The sequence below is a fragment of the Eptatretus burgeri genome, chromosome 1 (assembly GCF_056783735.1).
Source record: "Eptatretus burgeri isolate ZD-2024b chromosome 1, Ebu_testis_v1, whole genome shotgun sequence".
Lineage (NCBI taxonomy): Eukaryota > Metazoa > Chordata > Myxini > Myxiniformes > Myxinidae > Eptatretus > Eptatretus burgeri.
In genome coordinates, this window is record NC_140961.1 from 34687215 (window position 1) to 34711944 (window position 24730).

The 24730-nt window shown below is 50.6% G+C and overlaps 1 long non-coding RNA gene across 1 annotated transcript; it reads left to right on the plus strand.

The window, feature by feature from the left end:
- Positions 1–24724, plus strand: LOC147034210 (uncharacterized). Its single transcript, XR_015059593.1, has 4 exons — positions 1–69; positions 19569–19653; positions 19801–19899; positions 23964–24724. It is a non-coding gene; the product is annotated as an uncharacterized LOC147034210 (long non-coding RNA).
- The last annotated feature ends 6 nt before the right edge of the window (positions 24725–24730 follow it).

Sequence of the window (24730 nt, forward strand, 5' to 3'; positions counted from 1 at the left end):
GGACCCCATCCAATGCAAGGAAGTCATGTTGCACGTCCCGGCATCCTCTGGTCTGAGGTGACTGCCCAGGTGTGTGTGTGTGTGTGTGTGTGTGTGTGTGTGTGTGTGTGTGTGTGTGTGTGTGTGTGTGTGTGTGTGTGTGTGTGTGTGTGTGTGTGTGTGTGTGTGTGTGTGTGTGAGACTGGATCAGAAATCCTGTTTCAGGGGAGACCTCACTGATGCTCTTGTGGCGAATGGAAGCAAATCCCCACAGCAATGTTCCAACATGTAGTGGAAAACCTTCCCACAAGAGCGGAGGCTGTTTTATCAGCTAAGGGGAAACCAAGTTTATGTTAATGCCAATTATTTTGGAATGAGATGTTTGACGAGCAGGTGTCCACTTACTTTTGGCCATGTAGTGCATGGCCACCTTATTCCAATGCCATAGCCATCCACGAGGACTAGGCGGTGTGGTTCAACGAGCTAACACCCTCAACATCTCCTTTTTTAACATTACGACAGTTTTCTCGATTGTTTACACACATTTCCTGAAGCAACACCTCATTTCTCAAAACTATAAACACAAAACAGTGAATCGGAAACTGGAAAACTTCAGAAATCTCTATCAAAATGTAACACTGTGTTCAAAACTCTGTTTTTTTTCCCCCCAAAATGTCATTTTGCATCCAAATCACACACAAACCATCAAATGAATAAACCTCACTGAATACCAATTACACACTGGTGTCACAGAGGAAAGGCACCATTATGATAATTATCTTTAGGTATCGGTATGCTTTTCCTTTTTCTGTGTTTTGTAACAGACAACTTACATACAGTCGCTCGTTGTTCCAAATCATGACAGAGTATACAGGCCAACTCAAATGTAAAAAGAACACACAAACAGTGAGAATGATTTTATTTTATTTTTCAAATTATTATACTGTTGGGAGGAGGAAACGTAAAACAAAATGAAACAGAGAAAAATAATATACAGTACTGGGAGATAAGTAAAAGATCAAAACAAATGCTAAACTTCAATTATTTATCTCAAGAAAAAATACTAAAGCTGAAGAAAAAAATGCTTAAGAAAACAAACAAACAAAAAATAGAATAATAAATCATTGAGGGTCCTGTCTGCTCTGGATCAGGCCAGAGATTTTCATCGACATCACAAGCAATGTTCTCCCTGGTCAAGCAGTGGGGGGGAAATATTTTCTGACATGACGCATCCACCCCCAACATGACTCTGCCGGAATATCCCCACATGCCTCCTCCATTGCTTGGAGTAGGGGGACATGGGGTCGTGGGGGTTGTGGTCGTGCACCTTCCACCGCCATGCCGAGAAAAACTCCCCTGTTGGGTTTTTATAAAACACCTCTATTGGGTATATATAAAACTCCATTGGGTATGTCACAGTAAATAATAGTAGAGTTGAGGTAGATTTCACCAATTTTTACTCACCGATTGTCATTTCTGAATTTCCGGATGACAGAAGCAACAGTGAAGCGGCTCAAATTCGGCTAAACTCTCTCCACGGCCTCCCTCAGGGTCAAACCACGTGGTCAACCAAAGTCGACCCGATCTCGTCTGAGATATTTTTCCTCCTTGCTCTTCCTCGTCCTCTCTCTGTCCTCTCTCTCCACTCTCTCTCCACTCTCTCTCCACTCTCTCTCCACTCTCTCTCCACTCTCTCCCTCACAACAATGTTGTCAGTCATTGTTCTCCAACACAGGAGAGCTCTCCTGTATCCCTTTTTTGTGTTAAAGCTCTGATTGCTGATTGAATAATGAAAGCAACTCGTGTTTCACCTGTGAGGAGTGAGTGTGTTTAATTGATAACTGAAGTTTAGTATTTTGAATATCAGTGTTTTCCATGTGAACAAAGAGATTTCCTTGATGAAGATTGTGCAGAATGAGGAGAATTGTGTGAAGAAGTGTTTTTAAAAGGGTTAAATGAGATTGAAATCTTTGTGAAAACAAGTGAAATGTGTTTGTAGATTTGAAGAAATTTTCTTTCTTTTTTCACATTGACTCAAAGTTTTCCTCATTGGGATCATAGCACCAGTTCCAGTGTGTGAACAATCGAGAAAAACTAATATCTTGTGTTAAATGCAATTTATTCTGCTGCCCTTTTGGAAAGAGATGTAAACAGGAAACACAACAATTAAAGCATTGGAAAATGTTACCTCTGGGTAAGTACACTTTTTAACAAACCAAAGTTATTCAAATACATTATTTATTTATTCATTATATGGATATACTTTGACTCTCGCTCCTCCAGCAAAATTATAACATAGGAGGATTGTGCCAGGAGCTGAATAATTCAATCATAACGGTCACATCAAACTAACATGTCCTTGCTCTTACAGTTCACAAATTGAGTCTGGAGGTCGTGACAGTCTTTGTTTCCACTTCGGGAGACAACAGCTCCTGTGTGAGAGAGGCTCTTTGACCTCGGCCGGTGTTGAGGGTGTGCTGCAAGTCCTCCCAGCTGGTGTGCTAACTCTCACCAATTTCTCAGCATTGCACCCCTCAGGCTCAATGGCCGTTTTATCTCCACATTTTACATCAGGTCTTGTGATGCTTGAGCTGCGCATCTCAGGGCTGTTCATAACAGGGAGGTGGTGCTGACTCTGCCACTCTCAGGACCACCCCATTGCGGTGATACAGGCACCTTTCACATCCACGAGATAGGAGCGCGCGGCAACCTTTTGCACACAGGTTCCTACTTTCCAGTGACCTGTCCGGTCTCCAGGCAGCGATTTCATACGGATGTACTCTCCAACATTCAGCTCAGGTATATCTCTGGTTGACCCGTCAAAGGTGAGCTTGAATATTTGTTTTTTTCACGCAGTTTCTCCAAGACATCTGGAATGACACAAGGTTAAAGTAACTTGTTGGCCACAAGTAAGGACGTCTTCAGCCTTCTTGACATCAAGCTCTGCACTGGGCTGCTATCCATACCCTTCGATTGTATATTCCTCCACTGGAGTATGACCTTCCAGGGGTCATTTCTATCACATGTAGCTTTCTTCAAAAGGCTCGTTATGATATTGACAGCAGACTCATCTTTGCCGTTGGCTTTTGGGTATTGTGGAGAGGAGGTGAGATGTTGAAATTTCCATTCGATGGTAAAGCATCTGAATTGCTCGCCTGCAAATTGCTGCCCATTGTCAGAGATTACCACGGTCCGGTTCATCGTGAGGTGCGAACTGCGCCTTGCATTGCCGCATTATTGTCTCAGCAGACAGGTCGAGGAGCAGCTCAATTTCCCAGAATTCAAAGTAGTGATCGACCATCAGGAGGAAGTCTTTCCCCATGGACTTAAATTTGTCTATAATGATTATCTGCCAGGGCCGTGTGGGCAACCTATGTGATGTCATCGTCTCCTTCTGCTTGTCATGTGCATATTCATTGCATACTGAACATTTACTGACAGTCTATGATCTCTGCCTGCATGTTTGGTCAGAAGAGAGTGTCACATGCTTGTCTGCAGCATGCATCTCCTCCAATATGGCTGTAGTGGATTTATGCCAGCATCTCTGGGCGCAGTGGCTTTGCTATAATAACTCTGACCTTTGAACAGCATGCTATTCTGCACACTGACTTCATCTCCACTTAGCTAGTAATCTCTAATAGCAAGAGATGCCTCCTTGCTCTGGTCAGGCCATCTGGCAAAGACAATAGCTTTTAATGCTTGCATGGATTCGTCTGTCTGTGTGATGTCTGTTCTGAAGCAGGCATTGATCAGTGATGTTCAGGTAATATGCCTGATTGATCTGCTCCACATCGTACTGCTCCTGCTCTATGCTACAAACTGTGTGTCGTTTATGGTCCGCACTGGGTATCCTGACCACTGCTGTTTCCATTCTGAGTGTGTTGCTGATGAGCATCTCGGCTCCAGGCTTGTGCACAACTCTGAGGCTGTCATTCTGGAGCCTGAGCAGCATGCTCTGGAGCTGCTTGGGTGCACTTTGGAGGGGCTTTCAGGAAATGGCAATGAGCGGCTTGTGATCCATCTCTGCCGTGATCACTTCTCGGCCACACAGGTAATGGTGGAAACGTTGACAGGCAAACACCATGCTCAGGTATTCTTTTTTGTTTTGTGCGTAGTTTTTCTCCATCAGCGTTAGTGGCCTTGTGGCATATGCAACTGGTTGTCCCTCTTACATGAGGCAGCACCTTGGTCCATTGTGGCTTGAGTCATTTTGGATGGTGACTGGCATTGAGATGTCATAGTACCTTAATGCAGGCATTGTGGTGACTCTGACCAGGTGTCTTAGTTCCTGCTTGGCAGCATCATGTTTTGCTGGCCAATGCATCCTTGTCCAGCAGTCTCCTCAACGGCTCACAAACCTCAGAGAGGAGTGGCATGAATTTGGCAAGGTTGCTCACAAAGCCAATGAAACGTTGGACCGCCTTCACATCTGCTTGGTGTGATATTTCCAGGATGGCCCTCACCTTTTTGGGATCAGCCTTCAGGCCATTTGAGGACAGTTTGTGTCCATGGAAACAGACCTTTGTCACCTTGAACTGCAGCTTCTTCAGACCAAGTCTTGGTTTCACCTGCTTGCAGTAGTCCATCGTCACCAGTAACTTTGCATCATGGTCGCGGTCTGCTTCGTCATCTGTGTCCCCACAGCCAACAATGAGGATGTCATATGCAATCGGCTCTATTCCAGCGAGGTTAGTCAATAGTTTGTGCTGTTTGTGTTGATACACCTCGTGCTACCGAGACTCCAAAAGGCAATTTGAGCCACCGTTTCCTGCCCCAGGGGGTCCAAAATGTTGTCATGTAACTGCTTTCCTCATCGATCTTGCATTGCAAAAAGGCGTTGTACATGTCCACAAGTGTGAAGACCCAGGCCTTTGGTAGTTTGTATAAGACATTTTCGAGTGTTGGCAGGATGTAGTGAGATCTTCGCATTGCTTGGTTTGACAGACCTTGGATCTTTGCAGATTCACAGCTTCTCAGGCTTGTTCACAATGACCATGTTACTTATCCAGTCTGTCGGTTTGGTCACAAGGGCAATGTGACCATCTGCTTCATGTCTGTCCAGCTGTGCCTTCACAGCAAACTTCATGGCTACGGGCACACTGGACTGGACGGATACTGATGTCCAGTTCAAAATGTACTTCATTTGGAACTGACTCAGCCCATTGAAAACATCATTGTACATGCTTATCAGCTGTTGTTTGGTGAAAGGGCCAGTCAGCTGGTGCTCTATTTTGTGAAGCTCACCAGGAACAGTGTTGTGCATCAGTCCCAAGCGCTTACATGTGGAACCTCGCAATAGGGGTTTTTCACTGCCCTCCACAATTTCAAACTCAAGATTGTGTGTCCGTCCACATCTTGCACTTTTCTTTGAAAAGTCCCAGTGACTTCATCAGCTCGCCTGAATACAGCTTCAGTCTCATGTCACTTGGTAAGAGTCGGCTTTTGGTGCTCAATTCATCTTGGCTTTTCGGCTCATTACGTCGCATGTTGCCCCAGAGTCAAACTGGCATTGCTACAATTTGTTATGCAGTTGTAGTGTGACAAACCATGTTTTACCTCTCGACCTCACAACACCAGTGCACTCGTTTGTGTAAATGACATTGCCGCTGGTGTGGTCTTCCTCAACAAAATCAGTATTCTCCACCGTGTGTCGCTGCTCTGCTGCTGGCCTTCTCATGATTTTTAAAACTCACTTTTGCAAAGTGATTTGTCGTGCCACATGATCTGCATGCCTTACCAGAGGCTGGTCGGTGCTCTCTTCCTTGTTTGTGTGCATTGTCACAGTATTTACAGGTGGTGAGGTTGTCTGTCGACATACGGGGAGGGTGGTCGTGTTGCTTTGTTGTGTTTGGAGAGCCAGCCAGTCTTGCTGTCCTGTTGTGTCGCTGTGACATTAACACTTTGATGAATGGCCTTTCCTGCTCCGTTGTTTTCATCTGCCGCCCGACATGTGTCGATGGTCGTATTTAGAGTGAGATAACGTTCCCTCAGGAGGCGATGGCATGTATTCTCATTGGCGACGTCGATAACTATTTCTTTTCTCTTATCAGCTCATTATTCAATAAGCCATTATCACAAGATGCAGCTTTTTCTCTTCGGCACGTAACAAAATTGACAATTGATTCGCCTTCTTCTCGCTTTCAGCTGCCGAACACGTACCATTCAAAAATCACGTTTCTCGCCGGCGTAAAGCGTGTGTCCAATGCCACGAGGATAACCATCAAGTCTTTCTGCTGCTCGGCTCTGATATTCAAGTTCCCATCGTGTACAGTCTTTTTGGCTGCTGGTTGCATCATTGGTTCGGGGCACGGCTATGCCACTGATGCAGTGCCCCGATGACCAGTACACTGGTGCTCATTTCGCAGACCTCGGAAGGATTGCAAGCTGTGTCAACCCCCCTGGTGTTAATTCAGCAGACAACAGGGCTCGAACTCAGGACCCAGGGATCCCAAGCCACCACCCGAACCGCTCAGCTAATGCCAGGCTTTATATTATATTGTTGCGAATTCTGGCCCGTCCGGCGTGCGATCGGCCACGTGGCTCGAATGGCGACCGCGTCGCCCACCGGAACGGACAATTCAGTCGTGACCCTCTTGGAACTACCGCCAAGGAGCTCGTCACGGGTAGGGGTTTAACCTCACCACAACCCAGTCCGCATTCTACACGCGCGAAATAGGGTGAATCGCCGAATGTCGAAATACCTAAGTACCCACGCGGATAACCTACCGAGGGGTTGTACCACACCGCGGGTCGGCTTCGGACACGAACCGCTTAAGCGGCTCGTTCCGTACTAAGGGGGATAACCGAGCGGAGTTATCGCCAACCTCGACGGTTCAGATTATTTATTGGGTGTCTAAACCTACTCCCAATCCCATCCATGATGCAAGATGGAACTTTCAAACAAAGGAATGGACGTAACAAAACGGGTAAAAATTTGAGAAGCACATTTAATTCGCACGCAGACAAGCACGTATTTTACAATCACAGTAATACAAAAACAATGCACGTATACAGTCAAAGCAAGAACACAACTCAGAGTTACAACCGACTAAAGCAATGTACAAGCACTTATTCAGTTTCTACTTGACAGACAAGGCGCCACAGCATGCATACAAAAATAAAGAAAAGAAGAACCTCCCTTGGTGGCCGTCGAGTCCTCCCACGACCGTCGGCGTGGTCGCGCCTGGCTCCGACTCCTCTCGCGGTCTGCGAGCCCTCTCCGGCACTCCTCGTCCGGGCGCGCAGGTCCACCACACAACCGGTGCTGCCGCATCTCCCGTCTGTGCCTCCGTGTACAGGCCGCTCGCCAAGCCGCAAGTGCAGGACCGAGACGAGAGGGACTCAGGAGAAAGGGCCTCAGCCTCCAAAGGACTCGTGTAAAGGATAGGACCCTGACTCTGACTACTACTCAGGAACTTAACGTGAGTGAACAGGATTTGACCCCAGGACACAGCTCAGGAACTCAACGTGGAAAAGATCACTCGGACGACAAAAGGTCAGGAACTCTTGAAGGTCCTTCCTGTCCGCCCTTTTGTAGCGCGGGGCTCCGCCCCGTCGCTTCACCCCGTTTCTGGCCCTGCCTCTCTCGCTTTACCTCCACCCCGCCCCGTGCGGGGGACGGGGGGAGTCCATTCTGGCTGAGGGCCAAGGAAATTATTCCCCCAAAACGAGGCCCCCCTTCACATGACCTTTGACTCCCGGCTCGGATCACACCTCCCCCCACCCCGAGCACGGGGAAATTGGGCGGGAATCCGAGCGCGGGAGAAACAGGTGGGAGACCTCCCCCCAGGCCCCCGCAATAACCTTCAGTGCAGCAATCCTGCGTCCCTCACCCGTCCCGCGGAGATCGTTGCTGCGTGCTCCGTGCAGGACGGCGTTCGTAGGGCGGGAAGTGGCAAAGACTGTGGTGGGGAATGTGGTGAAGGTGGCGTTGTGGTGTGGATGGCGTGGTTGTTGAGATGCGGTTGTAGAGATGTTGGTTGTTCCAAAATAACGACAGCAAAATAAAAATGGCTAACTCAAAGCGTCGCAGCCCGGATGAATCTCACATATGCCCTCTAAACAACTGGTGTGGGCTAACTGCACATGAACTTATCGATATATCTCATCTGAGGACCTTTCTGGTGGAGTGCAAATTTCCACAGCCGCAACACTACCCCCTCCCCTTTTTACAGACTCATCCCGAGTCGTCAAATTTTCGTGTGCCATCATGTGTAGTTCTCTCCTAATACGTTTTACCTTCGGATCTCTGAGTGCGACATTCAGTGTATTCGTGTCCCCAAAATAAATAACCTAAGGGCTGAGTAACTAACTACCAAACACACTCATCCAGACGACTTAAATAAAATGCCGGCGCTAAGACTGACATGCCGGGGGCGCACTCATATTTACAGTACAACTTATCCTTATAAATTTTACACTAAACCATGGCCCAGGATCTATGGACTCTGTGGGAAAGAAAGGCACATAGCCATGTCATTGTCAGAATTTCAGGGTGAGCGCTCCTCAGCCGAAGGTCGGATGTCTTCGGGGCCTGTTCAAAAGGCCCCGGTGTCTATCACAAAAACCTTTTCATGTCTTCAGCTGCTGAAGGCAACTCACCCTATCCCGGCGGCTATGCGCCATCCCACAGGCCATTCTTTCAAGCAGGGAGCCAGGCTGCTCGCACGCAGTCTCTGGCTCGTGAAACAATGCAGGGAACAAAAAAAAAACGGTGCACGGGCCGCCATTGCAGTCCCGTGTTGTAGCTGCCAACAGGGCAGTCCTTGCAACTTGTGCGATGATCCTGGCGCACATGGTAATGAACAGGGGGGGGGGGGCAATGCAAAACAGAACCGGGGCAAAAATGATGAGGGCAGCAGGTATGGCATAGCAAAGGTGGGCAGGCAAACACAGCCTGCAGAACAAGGCCATTGCAGGCAAACGCAGCCGGCAGACGATCCGACCGGCACAGGCCTTGTTGCAAACAACAGCCAGCAGATGAAGTTGGCCGGCCTCTTGCCGTGCAGTGCAGGTTGGTGGAGGGAGTGCGGTGGTGCTGGCCACTCAGAAGGCAGGCTCAGACCTCCCCAACCGTCTCCCTCCCAACCTATCGCCTTTGCCTCTCTCTGTCCATACCCACTCCCTTAATTTGTAAAAACCCAATTTAGCCCCAACTTATTTTTTTGTTTTTAGTTTCGTTTTCTACTTCCCCACTATAAATCGTCCCCTAACCCCCTTTACTGTCTCTGTTCGGCTAACCTATCGCCGAGCCTACTCCCAACCCCTCCGTTCCCTTCCTGGAGGGCAATAAGGGAGGGCTAGCGTCCTGTGTCGAGGCCCAACTCAAGCCTCAGGATGGCCTCCTCGGACTTCAGCGATCTACTCGGAGTGGGTCCAGCCGGCCATAATGAGAGCAAAGGGATGGATGGTGTGGAGGGGTACACTTCCGATCTACCCTAACCATTTAACTTTTAAACTACACCAAGGCTTTCAACAAGCGCCTCTCGCTTAAACTACTGGTTCTAAAAACCAAGATTCCCATCCCCTGTGTTGGTGTCCTCAAAATTTCGGGCCATGCCCTCCAGTTTTCCGCCCTTGCCCTCACACGGTCTCGTAGTTGGGACGCGTGGCTCCCTTGGCAGGAACTTCCCTCTGCCGATTCCCCAACGATGGCATCCCCGGGCACTACACTGCCTCCGAGCCTACCAGCTCCCTAAACTGGGGAGTGCCCTCCCTGGCAACTCCCCCTCAATGCCCACGTGGCAGGCTGGCGCCCCGGGTCCCTTTCCAAGGGTCGCCCGTGCCTAGTACACTGCCCCCGTGGCATATGGCGACCCGGGCCCCGCAACAGCAGGTCACCCATGCCCACTACGCTATCCCGGCCCCCCATGGGCCCTTGGCCTACCGCGGCCGACGTGCCCGGTGCCCGGGGTACCCACTCAGCGATACTCACCTTCGTAGCCATGCTCCCAACCCGTCAACAGGGCTCCTGCACCCCTCCAAAATGGGTTCGAGCCTACATTCCCACGAACAACAAAACGACTTCCATTTTGTCAATTTAACTAACCCAGCTAACTCACTTTACACTAACCCCGGGGTCCCTTAGGCGGGAATCACTCCTCCCCCCAATCACTCCGCACCATGCATTCCACAATCACTCCATACACTCAGACCCGCTGGCCTCACTCACCGATCATGTCTTCACCTCTCAACTCTTCAACACACCCTGCTGAATTCTGCCATCCTGCTCACTGCTTCCCCAAACTAACTCATGCTCCCACGTCATCCCTTAACCTACAGCACATTCCATTTAACACTACGTAGCTAAGCTACGCCCCCGCTACACATTCACGGTCTGTCCTTGTCCCAGAATCCTCCATTCGCAGGGGGGATTTCCATCCCTCCCTACTGGGCTCGTGAACTCATTGCAAGGCTCTGCAAGCCTTGCGCCTCTGCGGGAGCGGCTGTTCCAGCACTGACTCCTCCGGCAAGACATGTCCATGAGGGCGTAAGGTCGCCCAAATAAGGTCTCAGGCGCTCCGCGTGGACTATCCGGGGAAGGGCCCGTGGTCCCATTTTAATTTTCAGGACCACGTCACTGATTTGCGCCAGGACGACCCCCGGGCCCTGCCAAGGTGAGGTGAGCTTCGGGCATCTGCCCTTCCTCCGCTGGGGGTTGAAGAACCAAATCTTCGCCCCTGGTGGGTACTTGCTCACCTGGCTCCGGTGGTCGTACCTGTGCTTCATCTTTATGCCTGCCTGTTGGAGCTGGTGGCGTGCGAAGGCATGGACTTTCTCCATGCCTTCCTCCAACCGAAGGGCATAGCCCTCCCCCGGGGGCCTATCAAGACGCTCAGGCGTCGGACCACACAACAAATCGACAGGGCTCCTCAGCTCCCGTCCGTACATCAACAGCGCTGGACTACAAGCGGTAGACCCGTGCTGGGATGCGCGATAGGCCATCAGGAGGTACGGGAGATGTTCGTCCTAGTCCTCTGGGTAGCGGCGGTGAAGAGGGCCAATTGTTGGACCAGGGTCCTATTGAACCTCTCCACCATGCCGTCAGACTGTGGTCTCAGGGGCGTTGTCCGTGTCTTCCGAATTTCCAGGAGCCTGCACACCTCTTTCAGCAATTGGCTCTCAAATTTTGTCCCTGATCCGTGTGCAGCTCCTGTGGTATCCCATATCGACATGCAAACCCTTCCACGAAGGCCTTTGCCACGACCCCCAGCTTCCTGGTTGGGAAGGGCAAAGGCCTCCGGCCATTTGGTGAAATAGTCCATAATCACGAGGATGTACTTATTACCTTGGCGAGTGGGGGGCAGTGGTCCCAAAATGTCCATGGCCACTCACTCAAGGGGGGCCCCAATCTGATGTAGTTGGAGTGTGGCCCTCATCCTCCGTGGCGGTCCCTTTTTGGCAGTACAGGCGTCGCATGCTCGACACCAGTTCTGTACATCGCGCCCCATGTTTCCCGAATAGAACCGCCAGCAGACCCAAGATCTTGTTTTGGTCCTGCCCAAATGGCCGCCAGCGCGGGTACCGTGCACCTGTTTCAAAATTTGGGTCTTAAACCCATTAGGGACTATCACCAGCCAAGAAGTTTGTTCTGAAGGAATCTCCACCCACTTGCGATATAAGATGTTGTCCCTCATTTCTCAGATCCTCCACTGAGTCCAGTATGCCTTGGTTCATGCTCCGAGTGGGGCAATCTCCTCCACACTGGGCCTCCTGTTTTCCTGGACCCACTTGTACACGGGCCCTATCACGGGGTCTTCCCGCTGGGCGTGCTCCATGCCAATCCACCAAATTCCTCCCCCGCGGTTAGTGGCAAAGTTGGGCCTACCACCCGGGCCGCACGGACTGGGAGTTTCGGGGAGGTGTCTGCCAATTGGTCCCTCTCCTCATGTCTTGTGCAATATCTGCAGTTTTCTCCCAGACAGGGGCATCAAGAGAGCGCATCGGCATTCCCATGAGCCTTACCGGCTCTATGGGCCACACTAAAATCGTACTGCTGCAACTTTTCCAACCACCTTGCAATCTGGCCCTCTGGTTCCTTGAACCATAAGAGCCATTGCAAGGAGGAATGGTCAGTTCGAACCAAAAATTTCCTCCCGTACAAGTACGGGTGGAAATGGCTCACTGCAGACAGCATAGCCAATAGCTCCTTGCGTGTAACACAATAATTTCGTTCGGGCCGACTCTCATGGCCCGACTTTAATATGTGATCACTCTTTCCACGCCCCTGTGTCTGAGACAAGACTGCTCCCAATCCTTCCTGGCTTGCATCTGTGTCCAGGGTATACATCCCGTCATCGGTGGGGTACGCTAAAACGGGTGTGGATGTCAAACACCCCTTTAATTTGAGGAAGGCCTCCTGGCATTCCTCTGTACAATTAAATCTCGACCCCTTCTCCGTTAACCGGTGGAGGGGCCTGGCTATCTCCGCAAAGTTTGCCACGAAGCGCCGGTAGTAGGAGCAAAGTCCCAAAAACCCCCGTACCTGTTTGACAGTTGTAGGTACGGGCCACTCCTCTACCGCTGTAATTTTTCCGGGGTCGGTCTTCACCCCCTCGCGGCCTATCACGTGTCCGAGATAGGCCACCTCTGTCGCGAACAAAGTGCATTTCTCTGGGCTCAATTTCACCCCTGCCTGCCTGAGGTGCCCAAACACCTGGTCCAAATTGGCTATCTCCTGGGTGAATGTTTTAGCGTGTACCAGGATGTCATCCAGATACACCAGGCATGATTGCCATGGCATGCCGCCTAGCACATGCTGCATCAATCTCTCAAAGGTGGCGGGGGCGTTACACAAACCGAACGGCATCACAGTGAACTGATACAGTCCCTTCCCTGTGGAAAATGCCGTTTTCTCCTTCCCCATCTTATCCATCTCCACCTGCCAATACCCACTCTTGAGGTCCAAGGTTGAGAACCATTTAGAGCCTGAAACGGTGTCGAGGGTATCTTCAATTCTAGGCAAGGGATGGGAGTCTTTGAGTGTCACGTTGTTCAGCTGGCGATAGTCCACGCAGAAGCGCGTGGTCCCATCCTTCTTTTTGACCAGCACAACCGGTGACATCCAAGGACTTCCCGAGGGCTCAATGACACCTGCATTGAGCATCTTTTCAACCTGTTCATCAGCCTCCTCTCACTTGCTCCATGGGAGCCTTCGAGCAGGCTGACGAACAGGCCTGGCCCCATCGGTGTTGATCTGATGTTGCACCAGGCCCGTACGTCCAACATCCTCGGGGGACAGGGAGAAGATTCCCATGTGTCGGTCGACCAGTTTGTATAAGGCCTCCCGCTGGGCATCCTCCAAATCTACACTACTCCGATTTACCATCTCGCAAATGGGACCGAGCCAATTCCTACTAAAGTCTGGAGACTCCCTCTTGGGCCGGTCCAGCTCGATGTTATCGTCCCTCAGCTCTGCGACTTCTATTACTGGGGTGCAATCTGCCATCTTCGTTCCCCGCCTGATAGTGCGTGGTTCCGTGCTAACATTTATCACCCGAACGGGCACGACTGGCCCGTCGGTACTTACCAGGGTGCGGCCCATGACTAAACCCGGGGTTGATTGCCCTGCCGGTAGTTCCGCCAGGCCGCAGGAGCCCTGCCACGTTGGGTGTGCTCGCCACCGGGCCGGGACCACCGCCTCAGCACCCGGGGGAATGACCACGGAGTCTGGAGCCTCCAGCTTCACTCTCTCATCCGTGCTCACGCCCCCTAACGGCAATTACTCACCACCCAACTGCATGACCCGCCGACCCAAGTCGATCTTACAACCACCGGCCGTTAGCACATCCAACCCTATTAGACATGGGTCGCACACCTTCGCCACCCAACCTCTATCCTTGTTTTCACGGTGCCCAATTTAAAAGACACGAAACCACGTCCTATGATGGGGGCCGTTGCCCCGGTAGCTAGCTGCAAACTATGGTTTTGCAGACAGTGGATCTCATCACAACCGTCTACACTCGAATCAAGGACCACAGGGCTGATGATCGTGGCGCTTGCTCCTGTGTCCACAACGGCGTCTACCCCGACGCCGGCAATTTTGCATCGAATTGTCAAATTACCATTGCCAATTTGGCCACAATTGATGACCTGTCACAGTTCTGAGGGCTCTTCTCCGTCTGAGTCTGCCGAACACGGCCCTACACGTTCGGCACTTCTTAGTTTCCCGGGGACTGGTGGGGGGGGGGTGATGGTTGGGCCTGGCTATCCCTATTGGCCTGGGGCGGAGTTGTTGGGCTGGGGGGCCGTGGCTCTTCCCTTCGCGGGGGCCTTTCCTTGCGTGGGGCGTTGCACTCCCGCCACAGATGGTCCCTTCCGCCACAATTATAACACCTCCTCTGGTAAGGTGTTTGCCTCTGGTAGGCCGAATTGTACCCCCCTTCGTTCCGAATTGGGGTACCCCCTGATGGCCCATCCCTTGCCTCCCCGGGGCCCGACCGCCTCGGTCCAGATCTTGCCAACCGGTTATCAACCGCATTCTGGACCATCTTCTCGATGCTTGCCCGGTCGCCCATGGTAGCCACTCTGGCTTCCATCGCACCGTCGTTCACGGGGCCCACCTGCCGGATTGCTACCGTATGCCGCCCAGCCCCTCCAAACGGCGTTCTGGCTGCCTCTCAGCAGGCAGCAGTATCAGCCGCCTTCTGGAGGTTATCCGGGCGCCATACGGTCAGCAATACCCCGACATCGGTGCCCCCTATCGCTCGGAGAAAATGATCCAGGGCAATCTCCTCCCGGTACTCCGGCGGCATGTTGGTGTGCACGATCCCCACCAAGCGGCGAATGTCGTGTGGCAATTCTCCCAATGGTTCTTGGGAGCGTCGTTTGCGCCCATTGAGCTGAGCTTCAACAAGCTCGATCTGCTGGTCCATGCCAAATCGGTTTTTTAGGGCCGAATGGAGATCCTCCAGGGTCACCCCTTCGCTGGGTACCGTGGTCAGGACTTCCAAGGCTGCACCACGCAGGGCTAACGTGAGCTGTGCCACGCCCTGCACCTCTTTCCAGCCATTGCCTCTGGCCACACACTGGAACTGGGCCATGTACGTCCTCAAGTCAGTCTTGCCATCGTACGGGGGTAGCGGCAGCCTTGGTCCTTTTGAGGTCCCCCCCTCCAGTTCCCGAGGGACTCTTGGAGGGGTGTACCTCCCAGCTCCCAACAGCGCCTCACTCCCGCAGGGTCCGAGCCATTTGCCCGGGGAATCGACCACGCCTGTCCGTGTCTGTCCATGCCCCGTGTCGTCCCGCTTTCTCTCCAACGCCATCGGACTCGCACTCTGCACACCCACCGGAACAGTCATACTGGGTGCCCGTATTAGGCCAAAAGACCCTGCGGCCTCTACCCTCCCCAAGCTTGGCATGCACACCCCCGCATCGTGCAACCCTCCTACTCTGCCCTGTCACACCGGCCCCACCTGGGCACGATCCGCCTCGAGGGGGTATATCCTCCCCCCCTTTTCCCGAAGGAGGACACCCTGCTTCTCACACTGGGTCTCCACACATTTCACCAGCCTCCTCCCCATATCCTCCATTTTCCCCTCCATTACTTCATTTAATTCTTCCCCTATCGTCTCTAACGATAGTTTTCCGAGGTCCTCTTTTACTTGTGCCACCTCCTTATTTGTCTTAGATATTTCCTCCCCCGTCGTCGTAGACCCCTCTTTCATCTCGCCCTCTTGTTTTTCTATCCGTTTCCCCAGTTCCACTGTCTTTTCTTCGGCTTTCCGCTCCATTTCCATTATTATTATTTCCTCATGTCTCCTACATTCGTCCCCCACGGCCTCTATTCCCTTCTGTGTCTCCGCTTTTACCTCCTGTCGCAGGTTTTCCACCCTCTTCGTCATTTCTTGATGTCTCCTTTCACACTCCTCCTTCACGTCTCCCAATCCCTTTTTTATTTCCCCCTGCTCTTCCTTTAATTGCTCTATCGTCCTCGTGTTCTTCCTCATTTCCCCTTTTATTTGGTCTTGTCCCTCCTTTACTTTCTTCATTCCCTGTCCCAATTTGTCTATCTCTTCCACCGCCGTTTTTATTTCGTTTGCCATTTCCTTTTTGTTCGCTTCCATCGCGATCCCCACACCTTTTATTTTCTCTTTCAACCCGTTCACCTCCGCTCGTATCGTGCCGACCTCCTTTTTCATTTCTTCTTTTAGTTTGTCCAAGCTTTTTTTCCTGGCCTATCCCCATGCTCTGCGTCTCACCCCGCATTTTTTCCATTTCGTCTTTCATATCGTTTTTTATTTTATTTGTGTTTGTATCCATCTTGTTTTTCATTCCGTTTATTTCTTCTTTCATTTCCTTTGCGTTTGTATTCATTGCCTGCAGAATCATGTTGAGTGCACTTGGTTCGACAAGGAGAGGGGGAGGGGAGGTGTCATACGCCGCGGCTGCTGCCACGCCCATTTTGGGCTCTGGGTTCGGTTGGGGGAGGATTTGTTCCTGCATCACAACCATCATTTCCTGCTCGGGGATTTCATCCTGGGCCATGGATTCTAACAATTCCCCATCCATTCCTAATACCCCCGGCTCCTGCTCGCCTTGAAACTCCATCTTATTTCACGTAAGGGATTAAATTTGGCTCGGTCGTAATTTGGAGGGAACGGGGGGGGGGGGGTCGCTTCGCACACCCCTGGTCCGATCCCCGTGAATTTAGTTTGGAGACGGGAGAGTTTGTTTCCCGCTCGCTGACACCACTGTTGCGAATTCTGGCCCGTCCGGCGTGCGATCGGCCACGTGGCTCGAATGGCGACCGCGTCGCCCACCGCAACGGACAATTCAGTCGTGACCCTCTTGGAACTACCGCCAAGGAGCTTGTCACGGGTGGGGGTTTAACCTCACCACAACCCAGTCTGCATTCTACCCGCACGAAATAGGGTGAATCGCCGAATGTCGATATACCTAAGTACCCACGCGGGTAACCTACCGAGGGGTTGTACCACGCCGCAGGTCGGCTCCGGACACGAACCGCTTAAGCGGCTCGTTCCGTACTAAGGGGGATAACCGAGCGGAGTTATCGCCGACCTCAACGGTTAAGATTATTTATTGGGTGTCTAAACCTACTACCAATCCCTTCCGTGATGCAAGATGGAACTTTCAAACAAAGGAATGGACGCAACAAAACGGGTAACAATTTGACAAGCACATTTAATTCGCACGCAGACAAGCATGTATTGTACAATCAGTGTTATACAAAAACAATGCACGTATACAGTCAAAGCAAGAACACAACGCAGAGTTACAACTGAGTAAAGCAATGTACAAGCACTTATTCAGTTTCTACTTGACGGACATGGCCCCACAGCATGCATACAAAAATAAAGAAAAGAAGAACCTCCCTTGGTGGCCGTCGAGTCCTCCTCCCACGACCGTCGGCGTGGTCGCGCCTGGCCCCGCCTGCTCTCGCGGTCTGCGAGCCCTCTCCGGCACTCCTCGTCCGGGCGCGCAGGTCCACCACGCAACCGGCGCTGCCGCGTCTCCCGTCCGTGCCTCCTTGGACAGGCCGCTCGCCAAGCCGCGAGCGCAGGACCGAGACGAGAGGGAATCAGGAGAAAGGGACTCAGCCTCCAAAGGGCTCGTGTAAAGGATAGGACCCTGACTGACTACTACTCCGGAACTCAACGTGAGTGAACAGGATTTGACCCCAGAACACAGCTCAGGAACTCATCGTGAGAAAAGGTCAGGAACTCAACGAGAGAAAAGACCACTCAGACGACAAAAGGTCAGGAACTCAACGTGAGAAAAGACCATTCAGACGACAAAAGGTCAGGAACTCAACGTGAGAAAAGACCACTCAGACGACGAAAGGTCAGGCCACTCAGACGACAAAAGGTCAGGAACTCTACGTGAGAAAAGACCACTCAGACGACAAAAGGTCAGGAACTCTACGTGAGAAAAGACCACTCAGAAGACAAAAGGTCAGGAACTCAACGTGAGAAAAGACCACTCAGACGACAAAAGGTCAGGAACTCAACGTGAGAAAAGGCCACTCAGACGACAAAAGGTCAGGAACTCTTGAAGGTCCTTCCTGTCCGCCCTTTTGTAGCACGGGGCTCCGCCCCGTTTCTGTCCCCGCCTCTCGCGCTTTCCCTCCACCCCGCCCCGTGCGAAGGACGGGGGGGAGTCCGTTCTGGCTGAGGGCCAAGGAAATTATTCCCCCAAAACGAGCCCCCCCCTTCACACGACTGTTGACTCCCGGCTCGGATTGCACCCCCCCACCCCGAGCGTGGGAAAATTGGGCGGGAATCCGAGCGCGGGAGAAAACAGGCGGGAGATGTCCGGCGGGAGACCTCCCCCCAGGTCCCCGCAAGAACCTTCAGTGTAGCAATCCTGCATCCCTCACCCGTCCCGCGGAGATCGTTGCCGCGTGGTCCGTGCAGGACGGCGTTCGTAGGGCGGGAAGTGGCGAAGATGGTGGTGAGGAATGTGGTGAAGGTGGCGTTGTGGTGTGGATGGCGTGGTTGTTGAGATGCGGTTGTGGGGATGTTGGTTGTTCCAAAATAACGACAGCAAAAGAAAAACGGCAAACTCAAAGCGTCGCAGCCCAGATGAATCACACATATTCCCTCCAAACAACGGGTGTGGGCTAACTACACATGAACTTATCGATATATCTCATCTGAGGACCTTTTATGGTGTAGTGCAAATTTCCACAGCCGAAACAATATTCAAGTTGTGCTTATAAACATGACGACATTCGCTGCCCATCACACTTCTGAGCTGCCACTTGTACTTCCTCTGACTTCTCATTCAGGCCGGTTGCCAATAAATAATCCTAAAATTCAGCTCTAAAATTGTCCCTCTTACATCTCTAGTCACCACTCATTTTCATTGCATCTGGTGGTGGAATGTTGGCAGACATGTTGGTCAAGACCTGTGCCTGTGGTGTTTCAGCACAGCACGTTGCACAGTCTTCAGTTATTTACTCACTTTTGCACGTGTGGTGGTGTTTGCAGAAGTCTGTTCCTGAATAGGATGGGTATCTTGCATTGAGCCACTTCTGTCACCATGTTTCAGATGCTTCGAGTAAAGGACACGGAACCAGTCTTGCTTGTTTGTTGCTATGGTTGCCCCTGACAGTTTCCCGAAAAACAATACAGGGTGGCCATTAAGTCTGGAAACATTGGGGAATATACATTATAAATGGTTTGTTGACATTAGGATACAATACATTATATGTTCAATGACATTACATGACATGTTCAATGTGTTGTCCCTCATACATATGCTGAAGGCACAGGTTTATTCAGGGAAAATCAGACACTAATCGTCTGAGGCAACACATCACTGATGCATTTGCAGGCATTGATGGAAATTCTGTATTAAGGCACCACGTTCTTTGCAATTTTACACAGTGCATTGAACAGTGCATTTGTCATGAGGGACAACACATTGAACATGTCATGTATTGTAATGTAATGTCAATAAACCATTTATAATGTATTCCCTTATGTTTCCAGACTTTATGGCCACCCTATACAGACTTTTTATTCAGTTTGCCTGGGAAAAAAACCCCACATATTTGCATTTCATTCAAAAAGTTAATTATTATCAAATACATTATGTAATGTCACTTCCTGTTTCCCATCCTTCAGTTCCATGAATGTGGAATGTAGAATCGGTTCTTGTCCTTGCGACTATGTGGCTGTTTATGACATCCCCTCTTCCGGGAGTTTGCAGGTACCTGGATGTAAACCTCGCTTCCTATTATATACAGTGCATGAACCTGTTCCAATAATCTGTAAAATTCCTTTTCTGTATTTACACTACTCATTTAAATCGGCCATGTTAAATGGAGAGATATATAATATGGTGTTATTGTTGTAGGCCAGATATCGGCGGCGAGCACGACTGCTCGATGGAGCAGTGGAGTCAGCTCCACCGAACACCCGGAATTCAGATCGTCACCCTCAGATAACTCCGAAGGTACGGGTCCCCTACAGGACCGTGAATCGTCAATAAATCAACCGCATGGGCACAGGGTTATTTTCCAAACTTCAAAATACCTCGAGGCCCACGTGGCGAACTACCGAGTATTCACACCCTCTACGGAGCTCAAACGGGGCGAGCCGTAACCGTGCTCGACCCGTGCGTAACCCGAGTGGATGGTTACCGAGGTCCCGTCGGTCCAAATGCACAACTACGGCAACAACGGCCTTTTTAATTCCCCCAACACGCACCGTGCTAAGCCATTGAAGGAAAGGACAAAGACGAGCTGAAATATTCAACAAAAGGAATATTTATTTACAATCGGGGGAAGAGGACACATAAAGGGCAGAGTTAAACCGATTATAAGGAATGTGGATAATGTACAGCAAAAGCACTCAACCAGTTGCTACTTAAAGACAGGCCCACACACAGAAATGGACACGATGGTCTTTATTCCGCTCTCCCGCCGAGGAGGACAGTTCGGCTGGGAGTCAGGATGGCTGGCTACCTGGGCCGCGAGCGCGCGACTGGACGTCCACCCCTTCCCAGAGCTCCGGTCGCCAAAAGACGGACCAGGGCAGCCAGACGTAGACCAGCGATGAGATCAGACCAGCGTCGGCGACGAGACGTGAACAGACCGAAACACGCTGGTGCAGACGGGGCGCAATCCTTCTCCTCACGCTCATCCCGACAACCACCCTTTCTCTCTGGGAGGGAGGGGCCTCTTCTCCTGACCACTTGCCTCCCGATTGGTCGGACCCATCGCGTGATTCCCTGGCCGTCTCCCATTGGGCAGGCCCACGGTCGGCGGGGAAACTTCCACCCTTCTGGGCGGAGTCCTGATCGGAGACGTTTGTTCCTACTTCCTACTTGGCTCGTTCTTCACAGGAGGTGACGTGTCTTCTGGTTGATTGTGGAGCAATGCCGCATAGGAGGTACAGGTCGTCCACACGTGTAGGTTTCAGGCATCCACAGATGGCTCCACACTCTACAGACTGTATTTAGGACTGTATCCATCTTCTTGGCATGAGAGGAGTGACTCCACACTCGGCAGGCATACTCAGCTGCCGAATAACACATGGCAAGAGCAGTGCTCCTTGATAATTACTGGACTAGTACCCTATTTTGTGTTGGCCAGCTTCTTCAGGATGTTATTTCTGGCTCCCACCTCAGCTTTTCTTTTAATGGCTTAGGGTATGATCCAATGTTGCTCTGAGGTGGACTGGCTTGGAGATGGGAGAAAGTCTTCTGCAATACCAGTGGCCATTACGCTCTTTATTTTTATCCCTGTTCTTGAGACGAAAAGCACGAATTTGTGTTTTCTCTGGAATGGCCTGCAGATGGTTGGTTGTGTAGTAATCAGTTCGTCCAGCATTAGCAAGAGACTTCCACTTTGACAAAGATTCAGACCTGTGTTGCAATGCAGAGGTCATCAGCATACAGGAAACTCCTTGTATCTGGGTACATGGGCTGGTCATTTGTGTAGATATTGAACACCAGGGAGGCAAGGACACTACCTTGTTGGAGGCCATTCTTCTGTGTCCACCATGTGCTACATTTGCCCTTCAGGTCCACAAAGAAACTTCTGTTCTCCAGCATGTTTTGGATGAGATTTGTCAGTCTGGCATCTTTTTTTGGCTGAAAAAGCTTCTGCACGAGTATCCTGTGATTGACAGTGTCGTGTACTGTTGATAGATCGACAAAAGCAGCACCAGTTATCAGCCCTTCCTCATAGTCGTCTTCAATGAATTGGGTGAGATTGAGGAGCTGAGCTGTGCAGAATTTTCCAGGTCAGAAACCGGCTTGCTTTGGAATAAGATGTTCATCGTCAAAGGGAGCGACAGTTCAAAAGGAGTCTCTCAAATTGTTTGTTTGTGCGGCACAGCAGGGAGGTGGGCCACAGCAGGGGAAGCTTTTGGGGATGAATGGATTTCAGGATAGCCACGATTTTTGCCCGTCTTCAAAGCTTCAGGATCTTGTTGGAGGTCAGGCAACAGTTCATCATATGTTGTAGTTTCTGAAGGTGAAAAGGGACTGACTGGGGTGCAACCACATCAATGACTCTAATCCCAATAGGTCGTGTTGAGAATTTGGGATTGGGTCCAACACAACTTTCTCACACTGGTTTGCAATACGGTTTGACACAAATACCAGGTCTGGGTTGTCGCTTCGTCTCCATCTGCCACTGTTTAAAGAGTGTGGAAGTTTCATATCATGAATGAGGGAGAGCTGATTTGCATCTGACCAGCTTTGCACCGGTTCCCCATCCTCGTTCGTTTCTGTGCAAACCCATAAGATGCAGGTCAGGTCAGGTATGGGAGCATGCGCCAGAGCAGCGCGTCGCTGCGTTCACTTTCCGCCAGTACTCCAGGGGCCTCCGTCTGGCCATCCCCCAGGCAGATGCCTGGCCCATCCTCATCTCCTTGAGATTCCGTTCAACGCGCTGCAACCACGAGGCACGTGGTCAGCCCATTGGTCTCCTCCACTCACGAGACTCCCTCGCTGAGAGAATCTGGTGAGCAGGATCAGAGTCAGGAAAACGAGCCACATGTCCATACATCCGCAGCTGACGCTCACGGACTATGCAGGTAACAAATCTCATTTGAGTCTCTCTCAGCAACCGCTCGTTGGACACAACGTCTGACCAGCGATCGCCAAGGATTCTCCGAAGAGACCTGGTACCAAAGAAATTAAGTCTCCATCTCAGATCCTTGGTCAGAGTCCAAGTCTCACATCCATGGAGCAAGACTGGAAGCACCAAGGACCTTAAGACTCGGACCTTCGCCCTCCCACACAGGTACCGGCAGCGCCACACCCCATTATCCATTGAATCCATGACTCCCAGGCCTGACCCAGACGTCTGTTGACCTCTCACTCACAGCCAGCAGAGACATGAATATCACTGCCAAGGTAAGCGAATCGCTCCACAACCCCAACATCCTAACCACAAACAGGACAACAGCATCCAAGATGTCATTCAAAGCTTCGGGATGTTGTTGGAGGTCAGGCAACAGTGAGCATATGTTGTAGCTACTGAAGATGAAAAGGGACTGACTGGGGTGCAACCACATCAAGGACGAATCCCAATAGGTCGTGTTGAGAGTTTGGGATTGGATCCAAGATTCGGAGTTCATTCAGACTCTTCATTCGGAGGCTTGCAGATGGCATTTACAGATATTCCAATAAATTTGATATTGAGGAATTTTATGTTATCGATTTCTGGTCGAGAAGATTTTTCAACAGCAATTCGACTTCGAACGATGATAGCACGACCGTATTGATCATGTGGCCTCTCAATTATGAGTGTCATTCCCGAGATTCTAGGGCGGATACTTGCAACTCCATGATTGGTCTCTTGAAGGCAAAGAATATCACATTTGTATCTCGCACATCAGTCAGCCAGATGGTTTTGCTTGGCTCCTGAAAGGCCTTCGATGACAGACAATGCTGATCCTGAAAAGAACCCAAGGTGGTCTGAATTTAACAGAGTATTCATCTTGCACTCTGTCGTCCTTTATTCAATGTTATTCGTTGGTGAGTGGATGTAGGTAGGAGGATTCACAGGGAGAAAGAAGCCTGACAGGGACCACGGCGTGAACGCTCCTTCCGTGTCCCCCACACACGACTTTGGACAGAGGGGAAAACCATGCATGTTCCATCCAATCATTATTCTGGTTCCAGGTTCCCATCCATAGTTTTACATGCTTCTTCTTCTTGCATACGGCAGCTTGGGTGCTGGGTCACTTTCATTTTGTTGGGGGCACCACCATGCCACTGATGCTGTGCCCCGAAACCAGCACACTGGTCCTCATTTCACCGACCTCGGAAAGATGACACTCTGAGTCAACCCCACGTTGTGTTAATTCAGTGGCCAAGAGGGCTCAGACTCAGGACCCAAAGATCCCAATCGAGCCACCCGAACCACTAAGCCAACACCAAGCCTATGTTTTACATGCTTAAAACTCTTCATAATATCCTTTCATGGTGTTTTTTTTTTCTTTCTCCTCCCTCCCAGTAAACCCCCTCACACACTCAAATACCTCTTATCTTCTCCTTCCCAGCTGGGAAAGTTTTGTGGTTGGACGGCTCCACCCCTTGTGGCCTCAACTGGCTCTGCCCATTTCGTGAATTTCCCCTCCTCCTTCAGCCGAAGGGGGGCAGGCTTCCAAGCTTCTTACATATCACTGCACACCTCGTCCAGCTGGGTCCTCATTGGCTCGTTCACTCTTCGAGTTTCTATTTGTTCTGTTAGTGTCGCCTCCTGTAATTTCCCCTTCCTTTCTTTGCTGTACTGGTGACCGATGTCTGATATCTGTCATTCCTTTTTCAGGTAGCTCCATTTACCATCTTCCCTCCCATGGTGTTTCATTCATTGTTTCCATGTTCTCTGTTGCCATTTCATCATTCATAACAATTTCATCAGCTGTGTGAGAAACCAACAACAGTTCTCTTAACTTCGTCAACAGCAAGAATGTATCTGAAGGTTTTGTTTCTTCTCAGTCACAGATTCTGTTTATGGATGGTTTGTGAAAACAAATATTTCACCTTGAGATACAAAGGGTGATGATTTAAAACATGCGCTTTTACAACGTAAAGAAACTCCACTGAAGTGGTAAATTTATTTTAATGTCTTTATGTGAAACTGAACATCATGATTTAGTAAGTGAGGCAGTTTTATCCCCACGACCGCTGTCACTTGAAATCCTTGAATTTTCATCCTCACAATGTTTTAAGTTTGAAACATGTCCAGGGTTTTGATGTGAAACAGCATTCGAGATATTTACTTTGTTAAAGAGTAAATGAGGAATCACTCTGATACGATCACAAT